A 10,678-nucleotide genomic window follows, 5' to 3' on the forward strand; every position below is an offset into this window, starting at 1 on the left:
CTCCGCAGTGTTAACACCCGTTCCCCATGTAGCCAGAAATGCAGTGAGCCCAGGGACGGCACACTCGGCAGCCGCAGCTGCTACCTCGTCCGCAATCCCTGGCGCCAAGCCACCCACGACTGGGGGGGGTCACTAGCACACTCCTCTTGTCCTTGCAGCCCCGGAGCTGGAGGGACCTCCTGCACTCATCCAAATGACAAAACATACATGGTAATAATTACAAGAAATGATGCTTCAATACTAATAACATTGCTAATGCTAATAATAAAAAATGTGGTTTACCTTGACGTTTGGTGTGCAAGCTTATGATGTTTTGGCCAAAATTTCTAACTAAAAAACCATTTTTTATTATTAGCATTAGCAATGTTATTAGTATTGAAGCATCATTTCTTGTAATTATTACCATGTATGTTTTGTCATTTGGATGTAGCACTGGGCACCCCCTGTGTTTTCCTACTGCAGTATTGTATTGGTTTATCCCCCTAATAAATAATATTCATAAGGAATATGTCATAGTACTGAAGTGTTCAGTTAATCACTATCACAGCACTGCTTTATTGCTCTGGACCTAGTAGTCAGAGATAATGCACTATTAGTGCCATGTTTCTTGTCTTTATCTTTCACATGTATGCTGGAGTTCTGAAAGAACATTCTAGAGCCACACATCAGCATAACAGATGGTGAAGAATACACGGAAGAACTGTGTGTGGTATATCTTGGGCTGTCATCCTTGGCGCAATAGAGGTCTTTTTTGTTACCAGATCCCTGAGGGATGCCACAAAATCAGCAGGATTGTGTTTGAAGATTTCTGATTGACTTGTGATTTTCTGACTATGGTCAGTAAGAAAGGACTGGAATCAGTCCAGGACTTTACCTCTCAACCCAACATCCGATTTACGTCTGGTCAGGAAAAGAATGTTATTGATTCTGTTGAAAGCTGTACTCGGGTCAAGAAGGATCAGAACAGCGGCGCCCCATTTTTCTACAGTGTTGAGCAGGAAGTCAGTGACACCTATAATGGTCATCTCAGTGCTGTAATGTTCTCAGAATCCAGATTGTTGGAAGTCCAACAGATTCAATCGGGTTAGGTGGTTCACTAACTGTTTTAAGGCTAGTTTTTCAATGATTTTAGCTAAAAAGGTGATATTATAAACTGGTCACTAGTTATCCGTGTTCAGTGGATCATAGTTACATAGTAGATGAGGTTGAAAAAATACATGCATCCATCAAGTTCAACCTATGCTAAATTTAGACAACAGATACTTTATCCTATATCTATTCTTACAGTATACTGATCCAGAGGAAGGCAAACAAAAAACAACAGTGACATATCATCCAATGATCTCATAAGGGGAAAAATAAATTCCTTCCTGATTCCAAATATTGGCAATCAGGTTACTCCCTGGATCAACATCCCTCATGTTTACTTATTTGGTATATCCCTGTATATCTTTCCTTTCCAAAAAGATGTCCAACCTTTTTAACAAATCTTTTATATCTGCCATCACAGTCTCCATGGGTAATGAATTCCATATTTTAACTGCCCATAATGTAAAGAACCCTTTCCTTTGTTGCTGGTGAAATCTCTTTTCCACCGACCTTAAGGGATGACCCTGAATCCTTTATACTGTCCTTGGCATAAATAGTTATTTTGAAAGCTCCTTGTACTGTCCCCAAATTTATTTGTTTAGATATATCACCTCTTAGACGCCTCTTTTCTAGTTTACAGGTGCACCGACGAGTATTCTGAAACTTGCCTTGGAATATCTGGGGCTATCACCAACAAGACCCAGGTACATGCTGGGTACATGCTGCAACATTTCAGTGACATTTCTGCAGAGACTAATGGCCCATCGGATTAACACAGCAGGGGTCCCTGGCAGTCCCATTCAGTTAGAATGGGACTGCCAGGGACCCCCGCTGTTAATCCGATGGGCCATTAGTCGGTCTGCAGAAATGTCACTGAAATGTTGCAGCATGTACCCAGCATGTACCTGGGTCTTGTTGGTGATTGCTCCAGATTTGTTTTAGAATACTCGTCAGCACTACAGTAAATAAATCTAATTTAGCTAGCCTCGCCTCATAAGTTAGATCTTCCATCCCCTTTATTAATTTGGTGGCTCTTCTCTGCACTCTCTCTAGTTCCATAATGTATTCTCTAAGGAGTGGTGCCCAAAATTATACTCCATATTCCAGGTGTGGTCTTTCTAATGCTAATTATGTTTACTTCCCTTCCATCCATTGCCCGTTTAATGCAAGATAAGATCTTGTTTGCCTTTGCAGCTAATGCATGACTTTGGGCACTATTGCTAAGCCTGCTGTCTACAAGCACTCCTAAATCCTTCTCCATCAAGGATTCCCCCAATGTATCTCCATTTCATTTGTAAGTAGCCTGCTTATTATTGCTTCCCAAATGCATAAACATACATTTGTCTGTATTAAACCTCATCTGCCATTTACCTGCCCAAGTTTCCAGTCTCTCCAAGTCCTTCTGGAGAGAAATTACATCCTGCACTGATTCTACAACCTTAAACAATATTGTGTCGTCATCAGCAAAGATGGAGACTTTACTCTCGATGTCAACCCCAAGGTCATTAATAAACATGGTAAAAAGCAGGGGTACCAGTACCGACCCCTGAGGTACTCCACTTACGACTTTAGCCCAACCTGAAAATGTTCCATTTATTGTAAACTTCTGTTGTCTATCCTTCAACCAGTTTTCAATCGAGGTAGGGTTTCTTTAATAGGGGTGAAATAAATACTTCCTTTAGTGAGGATTGCAAAAAGCCTAAAGTAAATGAGAAGTTTGCAATTTTGAGAATGAAAGGGGCCATATACAACACCGCTTACTTTATTAGCCAGGCTAGACAAGGGTTCCATGTGTGGCTAGATGGTTTGATCACTATGATCATCATAAATGAGCTTGTTCATAGCGATAGATTGGAAAATGCTCCACCTTGTTTTAGTTGGTTTGACTGTGCAAAATATCAGATTTGGGTGGCTAAAATTTGATTCAGAATTTGACACTTTGGTGGAGAAAGCCTGTTGAAAAGTAAAGTGGTGAGAAAATTTAACACAAGTGTTACAACCCCATTTCTAAGGATTTGGGGCTCCACCAATCCACTGTCAGACAGATAGTCTCCAAACGGAGAAAGTTCAAGACCATAGTCACTCTTCCCAGGAGCGGTCGTCCTACCACAATCTCATCAAGAACAAACCGGCAAATGATCAAGGAAGTCACAAAGAACCTCAGAATAACATCCAAGGATCTGCAGGCCACTCTCACATTAGCCAAGGCGAGTAAGTGTTCATGACTCAACTATTAGAAAAAGAGTCAACAAGAATGGTGTTCATTTAAGGATAGCCAGGAGGACACTACTGCTCTCTAAAAAGAATATTGCTGCCCGACTGAAGTTCGTCAAAGAGCACATTGATGATCCACATGACTTTTTGAACAATCTTCTCTGAACAGACAAGTCAAAGGTAGAACTTTTTGGCCTCAACGAGAAATGATGTTTGGTGAAAAGGAAACACTCAAATAGAAGAACCTCATCCCAACTGTCAAGCACGGTGGTCGGAGTTTGATGCTTTGGGGCTACTTTGCTGCCTCAGGGCACGAACAGCTTACCATCATTCACACAACCATGAATTCTGCATTATATCAGAAGATTCTAGAGGAGAATGTCAGGCCATCTGTACGTGAGCTGAAAAGAAAATGGGTCATGCAGCAAGGCAATGATCCTAAACATAGAAAAGTATGGCTGCAGATTGGCCTACGCATTTTAGAATGGCCTAGTGAAAGTCCAGACCTGAACTCCATCTAAATGTTGTGACAGGACCAGAAGCGAGCTGTCCATGCAAGAAAGCCCTCAAATGTCACTCCGCTGAAGCAGTTCTGTAAGAAGGAATGGGCCAATAGTCATCAAAACCGATGTGAGAGACTGACCAGCAGTTACAGGAAATGCTTAGTTGAAGTCATTGCAGCTCAAGGGGGCGCCACCGGGTACTAAATCTAAAGGTTCACATACTGTACTTTTTCACACATGGATATTGAATGTTGAATCATTTGTGGATAAATACATTTTGAAAAAGTATCATGTTTTGTGTCATTTGTATGATCAGGTTATGTTTGTCTATTGTATCAGGACTTAAAATCTAATTACATTTTAGGTTTGAAATATGTGAAAATCATAAGTGGTTCACAAACTTTTTTTCGCCGCTTTATGTGGTGGAATTTCTATAGGGCTTGAGGTTTTATTTAAACAGGCCGGCTCAATCAAAGAATCAAAAACTGTAAAAATTCCAGTAATAATTTGCGGGAACTATTCAACCTGTGGGGCCAAATAATATTTGTTGGCCTCTATAACAGCTTTGAAATAATTTTTACTCATAAGTCTAAGATCCGTAAGGTTAGGGTGGCATTTATCGTCAGCCCATCACTTTTCTGATGAACGTAGGGTAGATGTCTGGATTCTTAACTCTTGAGAAACCTAAGGGTTGCCTTTATGTTGTTTGCGGGATAGCAATTTTTTGGGACCAATAATATCAAGAGCAGCATTAGCTGTGATACTGAATGCCAACATGAGAGAGGAAGTATTGGGGACAGAGGGCGTAAAGTAAGACTTTCTAAAATATTTAGCAAAAATACTGGGGTTCCTATCTTTTTGTCACTTTTGTGGGTGAAGGTGTGTTTGATTTGGAGGTATTATCTGGCAAGTGCAGGATAAATTCAATGAAGGCATGATCTGATGAAATACTTGGTCAAGAGTGTGACCGGCAAGGAGGGACCGACCCAGGAGTAGCGAATCAAACTGTCTATAGTTAAGTGCTTCCAGAAAGGTTGTGACCATAGGAGAGTTGATTTTCTCTAACCAGAGATTGAAATCTCCTGCAATAAGGATGTTGTAATTGTGTAAGGATGTCAACGTTAACAAATCTAGGAATTCTTGAATAAAGGCCTTGTTATTCCCTGGAGGGTGGTATACCACCAAAATCATTGCTGAACTTTAAGCATGGATAATCCATTTTGTGCAGAGGAATTCAAAGTGAGTGGCTGTTAAAGGAAGAGTCTTTGGACCAGAAATGGCAATTGAGATGAGATGTGTTGATAAGAGAAACTCCCCATCCTATCACTAATCAACACTCAATTCTAACCTACGCCACATCTTTGTCTTTGAATCTCTACTCAGATCACCACCTGTTATATTTTTCTTCTTCTATTTTACCTCAGGACTTTGCTGACTATTTCAAGACAAAGGTGAATTCCATTCATCAAGACTCCCCTCTGTATCCTCCTCACATTCTACACCTCTTCTTAACTCTCCTCCTGACTTCCTAGACTCTTTTTCCTATGTCACAGAGGACATGTCACTGCTTATCTCCTCTTCTCCCTCTACCACTTGCCCTCATTCCCTCCCACCTCTTGCTCCTACTCTAATCCCTACACTCACACATTTTAAACTCCTCTCGCCACTCTGGTGCAGTTCCCGATTCCTTTAAGCATGCAGCAACCCATTACTCAAAAACAACAATCTTGACCCTACTTGTCTCTCTAATTATTGCCCTGTCTCACTTATGCTTTTTGCTTCTAAACTCCTTGAACGTCTTCAGTTCTCTTGCTTACTGCATTTTCTCACCACATATTCTCTCCTAGATCCTCTACAATCTGGGTTCCACACTGCTCACACCACTGAAACAGTCCTTACGAAAATAACTAATGACCGCCATGCGGCAAAAGATAAGGTCATTACAGTTTCCTCATATTACTTGACTTCTCTACAGGCTTTGATACTGTGGACCACCCTCTTCTCTTTCACATTCTCCATACTCTTGCTATCCTTAACAGAGCTCTAACCTGTGATTTCCTCTTCTCCCATCATACTTTCAGTGTTTCATTTGTGAACACTTCCTACTCCATCGATCTCTTTGTTGTGCTACCCCAGGGGTCTCTCCTGGGGCCTCCTCTCTTTACATACTCTCTCTAGGTGACCTTATCACATCTCTAGGGTTCAAATATCCCACACACAAATGTACCTATCAACCCGACCTTACTCCTGCTGTATAGACGAAAGTCTCCAAAGGTCTTTCTGCTATATCATCCTGGATGGCCCTCTGATGACTCAAACATAGATGGAAATCCTCATACTTCTTCCCAAGCCTGGCCCTAAACCCCATTCTACATTAGTGTAGGCAGCACTATCATACACACAGTATCACAAGCACGCTGCTTAGGTGTCACATGACTCCTCTCACATTCACAATGTAGCTAAAGCCTGTCATTTCTTCCTCCATAACATTGCAAAGATACGCCCTTTCCTCTGTCGCTCTACAGCTAAACTTCTAACGCAGGCCCTTATTCTCTACCGTCTCAACTATTGTAACTTTCTGCTGTCCGGCCTACAAATCGATCCTAAATGCTTCTGCAAGAATTACTTTACTCTGTCCTAAACCTGTCTCAGCATCTCTCCTGCTGAAATTACTGTCCTGGCTTCCTATTAAATACAGCATTACTCCTCTCTTTTAAGGCAATACCCTCCTCTGCCTCTCCTTACATCTCAGCTTTAATTTCTCATTATACACCTGCACGACTCTTGCATTCTGCTCAAGGATGTCTTCTGTCTACCCCTTTTGTATCTAAAGCCCAGTATCAACTATATTGGAGAAATAAAACAGGTCGTTCAGGCAAGGATGAACCACCACAGACACCAATACAAAAGCTCCTGCGGGACAGCACTTTTCCCGAGGGGGACATCAACTGTCTGACGTCACAGTAATAATTCTCAAAGGAAAATAAATACACAGGAAAGAATCAACATGGGAGCTAAAATATATTCTACTTCTGAACACTAAAAGCACTTGCTTAAATGAAAGCACCAGTGGTATTGCCCTCCACTCCCCCCCCCCCCCAAAAAAAATCTGTCTCTAGGTTTAAAGCAAGGGGTCCCAAGAGCCAAACCGCTTTGATTTCAGCTCCGGGAAAGGTGTTTCCGGCATCTCTCTTCAGTTTAAAAAAGGTCCCACTTCACATGGATAATAGCAAGCAGCAAGGGATGACATCATGGCATCTCATTGGCCTGAAGGACCTTTAAACCACCGTATTGTGAACCCAGCCGTGGCTGCAACCAGTAGCACCTTCAGATGAATTTATCTTGGGAAGCGGGGGTCCACAGAGCTGAAACTAACATGGTTCCGCTCAGGAAACCCCGTGCTTCAAACCTATTTAAATATAAAAATACAGCGAATGCTCCACATTTTAGAAAAGGTGAGAGTATAACACCCTGACATCTCTAATAACCCACCTCTAACACCAAGTAAATGTAGGTCCTCTTAACTTATGATAGTCCTCTCACTCCACCTGCAGACTCCCTGCAAAGATTTCCCGACCCATACTCATCACTTTAAGGTATAAATATGTATTCTTGGAGATGAGGAGGAGCGCAGGTAGGTGTAGCAAAATATGCAAAAAAGAATAACAAATATATAGTGCAGATGGTAAACACTGTGTAAGTAGATGTAATCTATAGAATAGAACTCACATAAATCGCAGAAAATATCACGTATCAGAGATCCTTCTCTCTCTGACTGGAGCCCTTTAAATGGTAGCAGGGAAATCCCTCAAGGCACGGATATGTATGGATAAGAAGAAAAGAAGAAAAGCCACAATAGTGCATACTATTCCAATAATGTATTATGCATACAAATAACACGAGTATATCACACTCACATTCGCCATGTATAAATCGGGTGGGGGAGAGAACCGCAGCTCGTTATATATTGGTGTAGGTGTAGGCAGCTTCACAGCATTCAGGATTCTCTTCCGCGTGTGTCACAGCCGTCGCGTCACTTCCGCTATCGCGTCACGGCTGAGGGCGGAAGTTCCCAATGGAAGAGATCTAAGACCGAGTTCTGCCAGTCCTTCAGAGCTTGTTCTCTCTCTTCAAACTCTACGCGTTTCGCCAGATGATGCATCTGGCGAAACGCGTAGAGTTTGAAGAGAGAGAACAAGCTCTGAAGGACTGGCAGAACTCGGTCTTAGATCTCTTCCATTGGGAACTTCCGCCCTCAGCCGTGACGCGATAGCGGAAGTGACGCGACGGCTGTGACACACGCGGAAGAGAATCCTGAATGCTGTGAAGCTGCCTACACCTACACCAATATATAACGAGCTGCGGTTCTCTCCCCCACCCGATTTATACATGGCGAATGTGAGTGTGATATACTCGTGTTATTTGTATGCATAATACATTATTGGAATAGTATGCACTATTGTGGCTTTTCTTCTTATCCATACATATCCGTGCCTTGAGGGATTTCCCTGCTACCATTTAAAGGGCTCCAGTCAGAGAGAGAAGGATCTCTGATACGTGATATTTTCTGCGATTTATGTGAGTTCTATTCTATAGATTACATCTACTTACACAGTGTTTACCATCTGCACTATATATTTGTTATTCTTTTTTGCATATTTTGCTACACCTACCTGCGCTCCTCCTCATCTCCAAGAAACAATCTACCCTTCTGGGACCTGGAACTGTCCCATCAGAGGAAGTTGAGCTGCTTTTACACACATTTATTTTTTCACTATTTCACTATTGGTGTTATATTGTGTGTTATTAGTTGTATTCCCAACAACAATATTGGTTCACGAGGGAGCGCCCAATCCACTTCCCCACCTTACCCCTTCACCTTTCCCTCACATCCCCTTGTTTTGCATAAATATGTATTAACTGTGCTGCCACATTACACTACAAGAAGAAACCCACTGCATGAGGTTCGGAAAGTACATTATACATTAATTTATAAAGAACCCTAATGTTGATACATAGATGCTGCCGGTACTTCCTGGTTCTTAAATCCCCTGTGACACGTTGGCCAATAGGAAGCCGCGATGGATGACATAGCCGCACTAGCACATAATGAGTTTATGACACGTGTGTGTGTGTGTGTGTGTGTATAAAAATATTCACACACAGCCTACAGCTCTATTTATTAGCCAGCTAATTGGCTAAAAGGACAATAAGCCACATAAATGGGATGTTGTTTGATGTTGGTAGATACCCCACCCTTGAGAGGGATTCCGGGGGAAATTACATGCAAATGAGCACAGTGTCATTTTTTGCTTCAAATCAATTTTAACATTGACCCCATCCCCCCACCAACCCCCCATTAAGCTTAAGCCTGCCACATTACACAGCTTTTCAGCATAGCCCGTGTTAAAGAAATGCATAGACAGTAGCTCAGACAGCTTTTTGGAGCTTTTGGGTCTCAGTGCCAGGATGATTATACCGGCATATTAATGTAATAGCCAAGATTTCAAATCTATGCATTGCAATTTCCTTTGCTTTTTTATGATCACAAGTTACTTACACATTGTTATTTTTGTTACATTCTTTTTATTACAAGTCACTAAATGAAAAGATCTCACAGGAAAAGCTGAAGCGACCAGATAAGCAGAGCCCCATCTCTGCCTGCAGTACAGCAGACAGAACAATGTAGTGTAACAGGAAACATTTGATACTGCAATAGACATTAGTTTGGAAACATTGCTACTGTACATCCGGTATTCAAACTACTGAATGATCTGATGAGAATACGATGTAGAAGTGTGTGCCTACTACATATACATACATATATATATATATATATATATATATATATATATATACACAATATATATATGCAGTGTATGCAAAATATACACACAGCATATACATAATATATACACACATAGCATATACATAATATACTGTATACACACATATAGCATATACACAATATATATATATATATATATATATATATATATATATATATATATATATATATACACACATAGCATATACACTACATTATATACATATATGTATACATATACATATACACACACAGTTAGTGTATAGATAGTGTTAACTTAGACACAGTATACAGATTTGGAATGGCTAGGAGGGACTGTGAGCAGCACGAAGTCACAGAGTTACATTAACCACAGCTCTCCCAGCTCATGTGTTGCCTCAATGATAAAACAGAAGTGGGAAGTCTCACTCACAGGCTGCAATCCGAACTGAAACTAAGAAGTAGTTCAGATAAGTGTGGCAAACGGAGTAAAAGTGCCGGAGACCGCACGGGGTAAGGGGCCAATGACTGATCCACGGGCCAGGTACCTGAGTTGAGAACATTGGGCTCACTCACCTGCAGTGTTCTCTCTTCGTGCTGTATGTGCCAGGCGGGGAAGTGAGAAGCTGAACTACAACACCCAGCGTGCTTTGCACACACAAAAAATACTCAACTTCCAAAACTTTATTGCTTGTAACATTTTTTGGGAACATGTGTGAACCAGGGTGCTTGGTCTCTATATCAGTTTGTTAGTTTGTGTAACTGTCAGTGTGGGGCTTTATGGTTCTCTGTGTTGGTCTTTGTGGCTCTCAATGTGGTGTATCTCAGTCACTGTGGGTGACTGTGTCTGTGTGTGTCTCAAAGTCTGTGTGTGTCACTGTGTTAGTCACAATACTGTATGTGTGTATCAGTTACTGTGTCTCTGTGTGCTTTACTCAATGTGTTTGTGTGTCACTGTGTTTCTTTGTGTCATCATGTGTCTCAATCAATTTGAGTAACTGTGTGTAGTGCACTATCACCCACTCCTGGGGGATATGGCGGCTACTGTGTGGGGTGCGTTACCTGT

The 10,678-nt window shown here is 41.4% G+C and overlaps 1 protein-coding gene across 1 annotated transcript in view; it reads right to left on the bottom strand.

Annotated features, from left to right (window-relative positions):
* PLA2G4A (phospholipase A2 group IVA) overlaps positions 1–10,278 on the bottom strand; it is a 163,449-nt gene extending 153,171 nt beyond the window's left edge. Inside the window, exon 1 of the mRNA XM_075616878.1 lies at positions 10,189–10,278. The gene's annotated coding sequence lies outside the window, so the exon portion shown is untranslated. The remainder of the gene's footprint in view (positions 1–10,188) is intronic.
* Between the last annotated feature and the right edge of the window lie 400 nt (positions 10,279–10,678).

This window comes from Ascaphus truei, chromosome 10, assembly GCF_040206685.1.
Source record: "Ascaphus truei isolate aAscTru1 chromosome 10, aAscTru1.hap1, whole genome shotgun sequence".
Taxonomy (NCBI): Eukaryota; Metazoa; Chordata; class Amphibia; order Anura; family Ascaphidae; genus Ascaphus; species Ascaphus truei.